Source organism: Triturus cristatus, chromosome 12 (assembly GCF_964204655.1).
Source record: "Triturus cristatus chromosome 12, aTriCri1.1, whole genome shotgun sequence".
Taxonomy (NCBI): Eukaryota; Metazoa; Chordata; class Amphibia; order Caudata; family Salamandridae; genus Triturus; species Triturus cristatus.
In genome coordinates, this window is record NC_140595.1 from 214,559,243 (window position 1) to 214,573,029 (window position 13,787).

Below are 13,787 nucleotides of genomic sequence, written 5' to 3' on the forward strand. Positions count from 1 at the left end.
ACGGCCGCCATTTTGTTTTTTGCATGATTAGATTCTCTTCAGGAGCGCGCTTCACCGCGCATTGGCGCTCCGGTGCCTGGATGAATGCATAATCCTCCAGCTTTGCTAACGACGCGGATGACATACTCTGGCATGTTTTTCAGGTGACTCTTTTATCAAATTATGGCTCTTATGTGACTAAATGGTTATTTCCTACCCTCCTCAAGCTTGGCAGCCATTTTAAGAACTCATTTTACTCTTTTCAAGTTCCTGTATCTTTTGGTTCTTGGCCTGGCATTTCTACCCGTCAATTCCTTTTATCTGCCTCCCCCTTACTTTTGCGCTCTTGGAATCCTGCGAAAGGCCTGCTCTGCTTCCAGCTGTATTGTTGCTCCTAGTGACCTGGTACTTTATACTCTGTTGATGGCTGAGTGTCCCACCAAAATCCATAAACGTAATTATATTAAGAACTCCAAGCTCTTTACAGAACTGGCCCATCTGGAGGCTTCTCAGTCCCTTTCCGCCACTGAGATGAAGACGCATATGGATTCCTCCTCACAGCCTTCCGCAAAACTCATGCCTAAGAGGCTGAAAAAAGACCCACCTTCGCCTCCCAAGTCTTCCTCTACTATCTCGATGGAGTTACTCCTTGATGAGATACGGGCCCTGCGTCCTTTCATGGAGGAAACCAACGCCAAACTGCAGGTTCTTACTGACAGTTGGACTATGATGGATGAAAGGGTGTCGTCAGTGGAGCGTGATGTGTCCTCCCTTCGAGACTCTGCTGCCAAGGTTACCCATCTACATGCGCAAGTCTCCTCTCTCCAGAAACAGGTGGAGGACTTGGAAAACCGAAACAGACGCAACAATCTTCGCCTTTATGGCCTGGTGGAAGGTTGCGAAGGGAATGACTCTATCAATTTTTTCAAGTCCTTTCTCCCCAAGCTTTTGCACTTGCCAGAGGACACCACACTAAATATTCAGCGTGCCCACAGGCTTGGCCGAGTTCCTTCTTCTCCTTCTGCACAAGCAAAGCCCAGAGGCGTAATAATGTATTTCCTGGAATACATAGATCTATTGAAAGTTCTCTCCGCAGCTAGAGCCTTTCCTCGTCTCACATGGTCGGGCTCCACCTTATTTTTTGCGCAAGATTATGCCAGAGCCACTGCAACTCGCCGTAAGGCCTTCGTGGACATGAGACCTGAGCTTCGTTCCATTGGTGCCAGGTATGGTCTCTTCCATCCCTGCTTATTCAAAGTCACCTATAATAATAAAACTACGACGTATGAAGAACCTACACGACTCCGGAGTTTCCTGAATTCTTGCGGCCAGACCAATATGGAGCTCTCTGAACTTCCCTCTTCTCACCCACCGTGACTTTCTCTGAAGTTGTATCACATCACAGATGTGCTTGCTTGTTGATTTTTTCTAAACTCAAATGTTCTCAGGCGCATGTATTCTCCTGATGACTTGTTGCTGTTTATTGAATTATTTGTTGTTCGCGTTACTGTTTCTTGTTCCATTCTATCCATTGATTATTTTGTGTTTCTGTAGTCTGTTCTCGCCTAACTTTGCTATCTTTCCTTCCCCATAGCTTATTGTCCTGCGTTCCGCCTTGTTCCTCCGCTCGGACGTCCCATCGACCCCGAGTGCCTTGCCTTCTCCAGTTGGCTCTACCTCCCTTCCCTCATCTTCACGTCCGTCTTGTTTTGTTCCTGTTCCTGACTGTATCCCCCCTGATCTATCCTTTGTAAGTATTCCTTTTACCTTTTTGGGAATGTTTGTTTTTGTAGGTTTATTGGTGTCAATACCTTTTTTACGACCTCTTTTCTCTTCTCTCTTACTTTACTTTTTTCTCCTCATCTTCTATTGGCTCCCTCGGTCATGCTTTCTTCTCATCATACACTCTGCTCCCTTGTCATCTCACTTCCTCTCTGACTTATATTTACTTTTTTCTCCCTTTGACCGTTCCCTCTCTTATCCTGTTTCTTTATTGGTCTTTTTGTGCAGGCTCTTTTCTCTCTTTCACTGGACCTTTACTATTATCTCCGGACTTCATCTTATCATCTCATTGATCTTCGTAACACCTTGGTTTTCCTTCATCTTTATGGTATCTCTCAGTCTTCTCTTACTTTTCTTGTTCCCGTCCACCCTATTTTTTCTTTACTCTTTTTCTCTCTTTCTTTCTTCTACGTTTTTTGTCTTTCACGAGGCTTTCTCTCAGTGTTCTATTCCTTCTCTGCACTATTCTTTTAATAATCTTTATTGTCAGTACGCATTTTATCCTGGAGCGTTAAAGGTCTTCACTCTCCCATCAAGAGGCAAAAAATTCTTTCTCATTTAGCCAAGTTGACTGTAGACATTGCCTTTCTGCAAGAAACGCATTTATCTGATGTGGAAGCTGCTAAGCTTAAGAGAGGTTGGGTTGGTGATGTTTTCTCTGCTCCTGGGGATGTTAAAAGGAATGGTGTGGCTGTGCTAGTTCGTAAATCTCTCCCACATTCTCTCCTGTCTTCCGAGTCAGATCCCGAAGGTAGATGGGTGTATGTTAAACTTTCCTCGAAGGGTATTCCCATTTCCCTTTTCAACATTTATGCACCTACTGGTGGTGACCCCGCTTTTTGGCGCACAATGGCTTCTCGTATTTCCGAGTACGTTGATGACAATTTCATTATGGCGGGAGATTGCAACTTACCTCATGACCCCTTTTTAGATCGGCATTCCAAAGCCTCCTATGTCCCTAATAAGTCTCACAAATTGTTTGTTCAGGCAGTATCCCAGCACAAACTTGTTGATGCTTGGCGTCTGTGCAATCCTACTGCTAAAGAATTCACCTTTTACTCCCCTTCTCACCATTCACAATCCCGTATTGATTACATTTTTCTTTCCCATCATATATCTCAGTCCCTCACTCACGCTGATATTGGCCCCATTCTATTTTCTGATCATGCCCCTGTTTTAGCCAACATTGATGTCCTACCCAAGTCCACTGGGCCAAAGCGATGGCGCTTTAACAACACTCTCCTTCTTGATCCCATTTTCACATCCTCCTTTGTTGAATTTACCACAGAATTTTTTGCCATCAATGATACTCCCAATTTGCCCAAGCATGTTATTTGGGACGCTTATAAAGCTGCAGCTAGAGGTTTCATCATTGATTTTGTGGCTAAAAAGCGTAAAATCGCTCGCAAGCGTACATGCGATCTCCTCCTTACAATCAAAAAATTGGAGCACGCTTTTTATACCTCCCACTCGCAGGAAAGTTTGACTAACCTTGTTGAAGCTAAGGTGCAATTTAACAAACAATCCACTGAAGATGCTTTGTTATTCCTGTTGAAATCTAGCTCAAAATTTTATGGGGGTAAGAACAGAGCGGGGAAGGTTTTAGCCAATTATTTAAAGGTTAAGCAACATAAATTGAATATTGAATCTGTTTTTGATGATAATTCTGTTCTAAGGCACACGGATATTGATATTTTAGAAGAATTTTCCCGCTTTTATGCCAAGCTTTATTCATCTGAAACTCACCCCAATCCCCAATCCCTCGCTACCTTCTTCTCCAGCATTCAGACTCCCCCCAATTTTCCTGTGGACCTATCCACTCTTGAAATGCCCATTTCAAGTTCTGAACTACACATTGCACTTCAGTCACTTAAGAAGGATAAAGCCCCGGGTCCGGACGGATTTACAGTTGAATTTTATTTGCAATTTTCTAAAGTATTACTTCCCAGATTACATTCCCTTATTGATTCTTTTGTCCTTAGCGGCACTTCCTCTGGTACTTTTTCAGACGCCCACATATGCATAATACCCAAAGAGGGAAAAGACACCCAATATTGCAAAAATTACAGACCAATTTCTCTAGTTAACATTGATTATAAGATATACGCTAAGTCCCTTGCTATAAGACTAGACCCCTTTCTTCCCGAATTATTGGGCCCGGAACAATCCGGATTTGTTAAGGGCCGTTTCATCACAGACGATACTAGACTTTTGTTCAATGTCCTGTCCAAGTCCTCACGTTTTCAGGATTCGTTAGCAGCAATTGCTCTGGACGCAGAAAAAGCGTTTGACAGGGTAGAGTGGACTTTTCTTTTTTCCACCCTCAGATGGTTTGGGTTTGGTCCCAACTTTATTTCCTTGGTTTCTTTCCTTTATTCCAATCCCAGAGCGGCGATCTGTGCTAATGGCCTGGTTTCTTCTTTCTTCACCCTAGGTAGAGGAGTTCGCCAGGGCTGTCCCCTTTCCCCTTTCCTATTCAATCTGGCCTTAGAACCCTTCCTCTCAAAACTCCGTCAAAATCCTGATTTGCACGGTTTCCAATTTTCTCAAACGAATATTAAACTTGCTGCCTATGCCGATGACATCCTCCTCTTTGTCTCTAACCCTGCCACCTCCATTCCTGCATTTCTAGTTGAAGTCCATGAATACTCCCAAATTTCTGGTTATAAGTTGAATAACGACAAATGCGAAATTTTACCTCTTACAAAATTGACTTTCAAACCCGATTTTGCTGTGTCCAACTTCACTTGGAGTACCTCACACATCAAATATCTTGGTTTGCACATTACCCCCTCCCTTCCCGACACTGTCTCGTTATGCCTTAGCAAATGCATCCAGAGATTGTCTGACCTTACTTCCCGGTGGCACCCGCTTTATCTTTCTTGGTGAGGTCGCCTTGACACGATTAAAATGATGCTTTCCCCGATAGTTCTATACACTATTTCCAATATCCCAGTCCCTATTCCAGCCAAATTTTTTAGGAAAATCAACACTATTCTTTCTTCCTTCCTCTGGTCTGGCAAAAAAGCACGTATGTCCCTGTATAGATTGCGACTCTCCAAATCAGAGGGTGGGGTCAATTTTCCAGACTTTCCCATCTATCACAAAGCTTTCCTTCTACGACAAGCTTCCCTTTGGCTGCGAGACCCTGCTGAATCCTCCCCTTTATGGCTTGTTGTTGAGCGCCTTTCTCTGTCCCCCTTTACTTTCGCGGAGTATCTTTTATTTTCCCGTAAACCCCAGCTCACTTCCACTCCCATCCACAAATTTACCACCAAGCTTCTTCTTTCTACTTCCCCGAGCCCTCCTTCCTCTGTAGCCGATTTTCTCAACACCACTATTTGGTATAACAATAGCATCCTCATTAATCACAAGCCTTTCTATTGGAAATCCTGGAGACAAAAAGGATTGATCTGGGTATCACACCTCTTCTCTGGATCCGACTTCTTATCTTTCTCCGTTCTTTGCCATACTTTCAATCTCCCCCCCTCCTTTGCCCGTAAGTACCTCGCGCTTAAGAGTGCAGTAATGTCTACCTATACCAAACTTTCCAATTCCCCTATCCAACCCGATCCTCCCAACCCTACTCTGCGCCTTCACTCCTTACTTCACACTCATAATACTGCTTCCTTCATTTACCACTCACTTCACAAGACTCTCACTCCCAGGCCAAAATCCATGGTCGAGGAGCAATGGGAGTCTGATCTTGCTGTCTCTTGGCCCACCTCTCTTTGGGATAGGGTGTGGACCAAACTTCACAAATCTTCCAGGGCTGCATCCCTTACGCAAACCCTCTTTTTTATCTATAATAGACTTCTTTTTTCACCCCATATGTTGAATAAGAGATTTCCTTTAACCCCTGATCATTGTTGGTCCTGCTCGACACCTAAGGCCACTCTTTTTCACATGCTTTTTTTATGTACTGCGGTGAACAATTTTTGGAAACAAGTATGGGCTCAGATCAATGCCATCTTCCACACTACATTTCCCTTTTGCTTTGTTAATGTTTTTTTAGGGAGCCTCTCTTCTTGCTGGGCAGATGTTGATTTTAAAGTACAGATTGTTGACTTGTTGCTTGCTGTTGCATTCCAGCAAATCACTGTAAATTGGAAAAACTTTGCTAATATCTCTTTTAAAGCATGGTGGTATAATGTATGCCACAATCACAGGTTAGATACCGTTTTTATCCATCCTCTCAGTTTGGCTATAAAGCGGCATGATCTTTGGCAACCTGCGACTTTGTACCTTGACGCTTGTGCTAAACGCCCATCTCATTTGCCTCCCTCTCAGCAGGAGGTTTCCAAGCCTCCCTGATTGACCTTTTTTTGTTCCTTTGCATTCTCTAAAATCAGGTTTATTGTTTATTATTTCCAGTACTGCTTTTTGTTCTATAGCCTCAATTATTTGTTATCTTTCAATTTCATGTTTATCTCCATAGAAATGTTTACTTGCCCCGCTATATTGGTGTTATGTTTTGGCTTTTTCTTATGTAATGACACCTTTATTTCTCTAATAAAGATCTTTTAAACTTAAAGATATTGGGGTGGACTCAACTGAGGACATCACTCAACATTTTTTTTTTTTTTTACATTTTTTTTTTATTGTTGAAACTGAAGGTGTCATACAACATTCAAGTTAATACAGAAAGTATCGCATTACAAAAACCAAAACATCTCAGATACAATGAACCAAGATCTTTGTACACTAACAAAAGCAATTTGAAAATGACCTGAATGAAAAGAGAGTCAAAAAAAAATCCCTCAAAGACGGCTCATCTGATTCTCCTGCTTCATCATGTTGACATCACTCAACATGATGAAGCAGGAGAATCAGATGAGCCGTCTTTGAGGGATATATTAAGCTCAATCAGGAAACTTCATAAAGATGTTAAAACGGACACTCAAAGAAATCATCTAGCCATCCAAAAGCTGCAAGGTGCTGTAAGTAAGGTGGGCAGCACATGTCTAGAGATATCTGAAAGGATGGTGTCAGTTGAAACACGAACTGACCACCTGGAGAAGGATGTTGCTTACCTACAAAGGCAGAAAAGAAGCAAGAAGATATTATACAGGATTTATTGATAAAGGTGGAGGATCAAGAGAACAGATCAAGACGAAATAATCTGCGATTTTTGGGGCTTCCTGAGGGCGTTGAAGGCAATGACCCAAGGTGGTATGTAATCAGACTGCTTAAATCAGCCCTTCCTGAAATGCAAAACTGGGAACTTGAGAGAGAAGTCCAACGTGCCCATCGGTTCCCCCTAACTCAATCCAAGAAAACACAGGACCAACCTAAATTTCCAAGGGTAATGTTGGTGTTCTTTGGAAATTTTTTACTCCGAGATTCTATCTATGACTTAGCGCGCCCTACAAGCAAGAGAGAATACAATGGCACCATATTCTTTGTTCGACCAGATTTTGCTCATGCGACGGTTGAAAGGAGGTGGAGGTTGAGGCAGCTATTCTCCCCTTTTGAGCAGATTGGCGCAAAGGTATTCCTACAGAACCCTGCCAGATTGAAGATAATTTTTAGGGGTTCAACCCGCAGTTTTACGAGCGAAATACAGGCTGAACATTATCTCAGAGAAATTTCAGAGACTGTAAAGAATAATACCGGCAAATGATCAAGATCCTCCCTTTTAAGGGGGAAAAAAGAGAGGGAGGAGGAAGAGGAGGGGGGAAAAAGGAGGAAGGGAAGGAGAAAGAAGGGGAAAAGAGGGGGAAAAAAAAGAAAAAAGAAGGAAAGAAAAATACACGCGGGGCTGGGGGGGGGTGCACTGAGGCGCCATGATCAACCGACGCCCACATCTGGATCCGGTTGGACCCAGGATGCCTCAAGGGGGGATGCCTCAAGGGGAGGTAAGGGGGGGAGGGGGGTGGGTGGATCTTCAGGGGAGAAAAGGGGGGGGGAACATCATCAGAGGAAGAAAGGAAACAGAAATGGGGGAGAAAAGAAAAATTATGCGCATAGTCACAATTAATATATGTGGTTTAAATGATGCAAGAAAAAGAAGGGATTTGAAAGAACATTTCAGAACACTGCAAGCTGATTTAATCTGTGTTCAGGAGACGCATATGGAGATTTCGCAGAAATATATATTGGAACAACTGGGGTATAAAGTATTGACTTGTACGACTCAGGGCACTAGAACACACGAGGTTGCAATATTAGCACGTGGAAAAAAGATTATATTAAAAAAACAACAGGTAGATAGACATGGTCGGTGGGTCTTAGTGGAGTGCCAAATTCAAAATTTTAATTTTACTTTATGCTCTATTTATGCACCAACAGTTGATGACCCGGAAACTTTTAACCATATAAATTCTCAATTACCCAATTGGCCTCTCCCCATAATACTATGTGGCGATTTGAATATAAATGGTCTTAACGGGCTGTGGAAAGATAATCCTGCAAGATTTATTGGTAAAAAGAAGAAAACTCAAAGAGCGCTGATACAGCTGATGCAGGACAATGGGTTGATCGATATTTGGGAACATATAAACGGAGGGGGAGGCTGCACATACTATTCTGCCCCCCATAAAACTCTAGCCCGGCTAGATTATTTTTTGATTTCCCCCTCGATGATACCGATGGTGAAAGTTAAAAAAATGCCTAGATTGATGTCAGATCACAACCCGCTCACCATGGAGATCTCTATACCACATTCACAGAATAGTATAAATAGCTGGACCTTTGAGAGAGCTTTGCTACAGGATGTAAATTATATTAGTCACATGGAAATTTGGTTAAAAGAATTTCTGGAAAACAATAGGGGTACAGCGTCACCGCAAATAGTGTGGGATGCTATGAAGGCAGGTATTAGGGGGGAAACCTTAAGCTATTCTCTTAGACGGAGTAAGCGGGAAAAAGAAGCTATAGAGAAGAAAATAAGTCTAGTAGTAAAGCTAGAGGAAGAACTGGTAAGAAGTATAAGAGAGAAAGAGGATGTGACAAAAGTAACGCAAAAACTAGCTCTGGCTAAAGCAGCAGTGGGTGAAGTATATGCTGAAAAGGCAGCTGGTAAATACTTGGCTAGGAGGGAAGAGCAGCATGAATATAGCGAACAGGTAGGACGAATCCTAGCGATTAGAACCCGGCAGGCGGCTACTCAGGGGCAGATAACAGAAATGACTACGGAGGCAGGGTCAAAAGCAAAAACACCAAAGGAAATCTGTGCTGTATTTCAGAATTTTTATAAGAAATTATACAGCCAGAATAATGGGGTTTCAGATGTAGCGGAAACTGAGGAATATTTAGATTCTGCCCCCCTAGATAAGCTTACAGAGGAGGATAAGAACTCCCTTGAGATTAACTTTACCCCAGAAGAAGTACAAAAAGCCTTTAAGGATCTCCCATCAGGGAAAGCAGTGGGACCCGATTTAATACCGTTAGAATTTTATAAGAAGTTTTTTCTAACCCTAGAAGCAGACATTAATCGACTCATGGGTTTAATACAGAACGGTGCTGCCCCTCCGGAGTCTTGGGGAGAAGCTTCAATGGTGGTGTTTCTAAAAAAGAATAAAAGCTCTACGGATCCTGGGTCATATAGACCAATCAGCTTAATGAATAGCGATACTAAGGCCTATTCTAAAATCTTGGCAAACAGACTGAGCTTGGTAATTGGGAAGATAGTTTCACCCTGGCAGCACGGGTTTATACCAGGGAGGGGCACCGCCGATCATATCAGAAGGGTATTCGCACTGCTGGATGGTACTACTGCCTCACGAGACCCTACGTCCTTAACATTGCTGGACGCTGAAAAAGCTTTCGATAGGGTCTCGTGGGCTTTTCTTTGGGCAACAATGTATAAATATAATTTTGGGAAAATATGCATAGGAGCATTAAAAGCCCTTTATAGAAATCCGACCATCAGACTGAGAGTGGGGGGGGAGTCGAGCGAGGCAATAAAAATTGAGCGTGGGACTAGGCAAGGATGCCCCTGCTCCCCTCTACTATTCGCTTGCTATATAGATTCATTTATTAGACACATAGAAAAAAATAAAAACATCTGTCCAATAGTGCTGAATGGATATGAGACCAAAATATTGGGATACGCAGACGACTTAGCAATTACATCATCAATACCAAAACTAGCGATAGGGGAAATCGAGAATGAGGCTAAAAAATACGGATTTCTGTCAGGGAATAAATTAAATTAAGGAAAAACACAAATAGTTGTAAATCAATTTACTGCGATTAACGATGAGAAAGTTCTAGAGTCCGTGGTTTAATTGGGAGTTACTATAACATCTGACCTATCTAAGGTAGTGGAGGAAAATCTGACCCCAGTAATTAAAAAGGCAAAATTAGACTTGGATAGGATGGACAATTTACGCTTAACAATCATAGGCCGCTGCAATGTTATAAAGATGCAGTTTTTGCCCAAAATTTTATATTTATTCCGTACAATTCCTTTATCATTTTCTAATAATTGGTTTAAGGAAATAGAGGGGATTTGTAATCGCTTCATATGGGCTAAGGGCTGAACTCGCAGAGCCATAAAGATGATGGCACTTTCTAAAGACCGGGGGGACCTTGCAGTACCTGACTTTAAGGCATATTATTTTGCGTCAGTCCTTCAGTATTGTAAAGGACTCCTCGGCGGGAATACGAAAGGCATCTGGAGGGGTAGCGTTGGCATTCCGGATATATATGATCTTCTGGTCTTGGACTCTAATAAGGGACTCATCACATTCAAGGAGTTAAACTACTACAAAAGAACAAAGTTTAAGCTGTTGGGGGCGGCCATCTCAGTTTGGTCAAGAATCCGGAAGAAAATAAAATTAGGGAGAATGAATTTCTATACCCCTTTATATATGAATGAACTCCTCCCAGAAGTATTCCATGATCAAGTGATGAGGCGGTGGGATAATCTCGGGGTTGGTACAATTGGAGATATCATGGATCAGTCAGGGTTAATATCATTTGAAAGGGCGCAACAGCTATATAATTTGGATCGGAGAGATTTTTTTAAATACTTACAGATAAGATCAGTTTTGCAGAGGAAACAGGCAGGTAATTGCAAGTATACTAGGGTAGATCTGATGGAATTTATTCGAGATGATGAGGGATGTTCAATTCCTCAACTTTATGGTGCACTGTGCGAGTATAATGAGGATGATAGAGGAAAGGTATTTGATAAATGGAGAACTAAATTAGATCTAGTTGGGAATGAGGGTGAAAAATCACTTCGGCTTGGAAATTCTATTTTGACGGTTGCAAACCTGCAAGCACAATACTATAAGACCTATCATGAACTATATTACACACCACATAGAATAGCTCGCTGGGGTGGCACGATTGGGATCTCCTGCCCAAGATGTCAGAGTTTGGAGGCAGACACGATACATATGTTTGCAGCTTGCCCTAATTTAGACCCCTTTAAACTAGCAATGGAAAATTTCTTTAAAGATAAATTGGAGATTTCGGTTAAGCTAACTAATGAGATTATGGTTCTTTGGGTGGTAAAGGAGGGACAGGAGGTACCCCATCAAGAATTTTTGTTTATTGCAATGACGCTGAGCCGGCTTTGTATCGCAACGGTATGGAAAGACTCTAACCTCCCTTCGTTTCAACAATGGCTCTCAAAATTATTAGCTATCTACACCCTAGAGAAATCTTTATATGAAAAAAAGGGAGTGAATGCAAGACAACTTGGGAAACGGGTATGGGCCCCAGTCGAAAAATGGAAACTTAAATTAGATGGTTAATTTAAAATAAAATGGGATAGGTACATGCTCACTCTGTCAAACTTAAAGTTGGCGGTGTTGAAATTGCTTGACTTTTTACTTTTATGTTTCTTTACTTTTTCTTTATTTACTTATTTATTTATTTATTTTTTGTCTTCCCTCCATTTTCAGATCTCTCAACTTATCTTTTTTCTGGAATTATAATTATATTATGTATTGTATCATGTTGTTTATTTTAAGAGACTAAGCCTTAATTGAAGGATTTCTGGTGTATTAGATATATATGTCAAAGCAACTAATTGTTTACACTTAATTTTTCTGATGATGAACAATAAAAATATTTTTTAAAAAAAAAGTTTCTTTATTTCAAATAGGAGGAGGCCACATTTAAGAGGTGGCATGATTGTTCTTTATTCAATTTATTTTTGTGACATATATGCTTGAAAAAGATAATGTTTAAAAATTAGCCATCACACCAACTTGCCTAGGGCAGACCTACTGGCTTAGTCAATCCTTCCTTAAATAATAATTCAGGATTATATAAGAAGAAAACTGTGTACTGACAAGAACCAATCAAGGTGAAACCGGTCTTGGGTTGTTTGTGTTCCTGTTCAGGGAGGACCGGTCATTTCAGTTGGGGCTGGACTGTGCCTATTGGAGACGAGTCTAGAGTGATTTGGATATCGCCGGGTCCATACTGAGATAGCATGGTGGGCAAAAGGAAGATGGGTTGCAATACTACCCCAAGCGATTGGCAGTGGCTAGGCTTATTGCATGCATTCTTCCCATCACCTTTTGTGTGTTTAATGTACCTTTATAAGTGGCAAGGTTATGCCCATGGGTTCTATACTCACTGTGCCACTGGAACCAAGCAATAGCCGATTGCCGAACCCCAATCAGGGCAAAACCAGTCTTGGGATGCTTGTGTTCCAATTCAGGGTGGACCTGGCCTTGCAGTACAGACTGGACAGTTCCTATTGTAGCAGGGACAAGACTGATTTGCATATTGTTAGATCCAAATGAATTGGCATGGTGGGCAAAAGATTGATGGGATGGAATGCTCCCTCAGTGGTTGCCAGTGATTAGACTTATTACATGCATTCCTCTCATCACCTTTTGTGTGTTTAATGTACCTTCTTAAGTGGTAAGTTTATGCCCAGACGTGTGACCCATGCTCACTGTGCCACTGGAACCAAGATGCATCTTATTGACAAGCCCCAATCAAGGCGAAAAATGACTTGGGTTGCATGTGTTCTATTTAGAGAGTAGCTGGCCTTGCAGTTTGAGCCAGACTGTCCCTATTGGAGCAGGGGCAAGACTGATTTACATATGGCTGGGTCCTAACTGAGGTGGCAGGGTGGGAAAAATAACAATGGGTTGGAATGCTACCCCAAGCAAATGCCAGTAGTAAGAATTATTGCACGCATTCCTCCCATGCCCTTGTGTGTGTTTGATGTAGATCCACATTGACACAGGCCAATTACATTTTGAATTTGACAGATCAAACCTTAAACATATTTAAAGATTTAATCATATTAATGTTAAATGCATGTGTTAACCTAAATTTGTAATGTGCTATGTATAATTTACTCTGGAGAAAATTAATTAAGGTTTTATTTTATGGTGTTTAAAGATATGAGCTTCAGGCTTGGCTAATAACTCAGTTTGCAACCACACAGACTGATGAGCAAAACTAAATTCCATCAAGCATTGATGCAACCAGAAATATAGTGGCGAGGGCGCCTAGACCGCGCCTAGCGCCAGGGACCCTTGTTCTCAGACCTTCCACCGCTAAGACGTCTGCACCCTCCTCGCTCTCAACTCAGGATGCCAAGCTGCCTGCCACCTCGCGTCACCGAAAGGAGATCAAAGGACCCTTTTCCTGCCAGAACTGCAGCCACACCTTCATCTACACAACAGGTCCTCTTCTCTCCCAGCTGACCAACAGACCACCTGCCTAGCTCAACTGCTTCCTCATCAACGTACGATCCATCCACAAACACGCCACAGAAATCTGGGACCTCCTCGACGCTGCCTCTCCCGACATCGCCTTCTTCACAGAAACCTGGACCAACCCTTGTTCTGAACTGGACATTGCCATTGCCATCCCCGACGGCTACAAAATCACCCACAAGGGCCACACCAAACAACCAGGAGGAGGCATTGCCATCATACACAAGAACACCCTCCGACTAACCTCTCACTCGAAAAACCCAACAACAACCATGGAACACCTCCATATCCAGATCCAGACCAACCCCGACACCACCCTCCACGGCACCCTAGTCTTCAGGCCCCCAACCCCTGCCTGCCCATCACTGACACCATCGTAGAGCT

The 13,787-nt window shown here is 42.4% G+C and overlaps 1 long non-coding RNA gene across 1 annotated transcript in view; it reads left to right on the plus strand.

The window, feature by feature from the left end:
- The window catches only part of LOC146773107 (uncharacterized), a 73,902-nt gene that overhangs the window by 2,660 nt on the left and 57,455 nt on the right, over positions 1 to 13,787 (plus strand). The window contains exon 2 of the long non-coding RNA XR_014972148.1: positions 1,574 to 1,729. This is a non-coding gene — a long non-coding RNA (uncharacterized LOC146773107). The remainder of the gene's footprint in view (positions 1 to 1,573; positions 1,730 to 13,787) is intronic.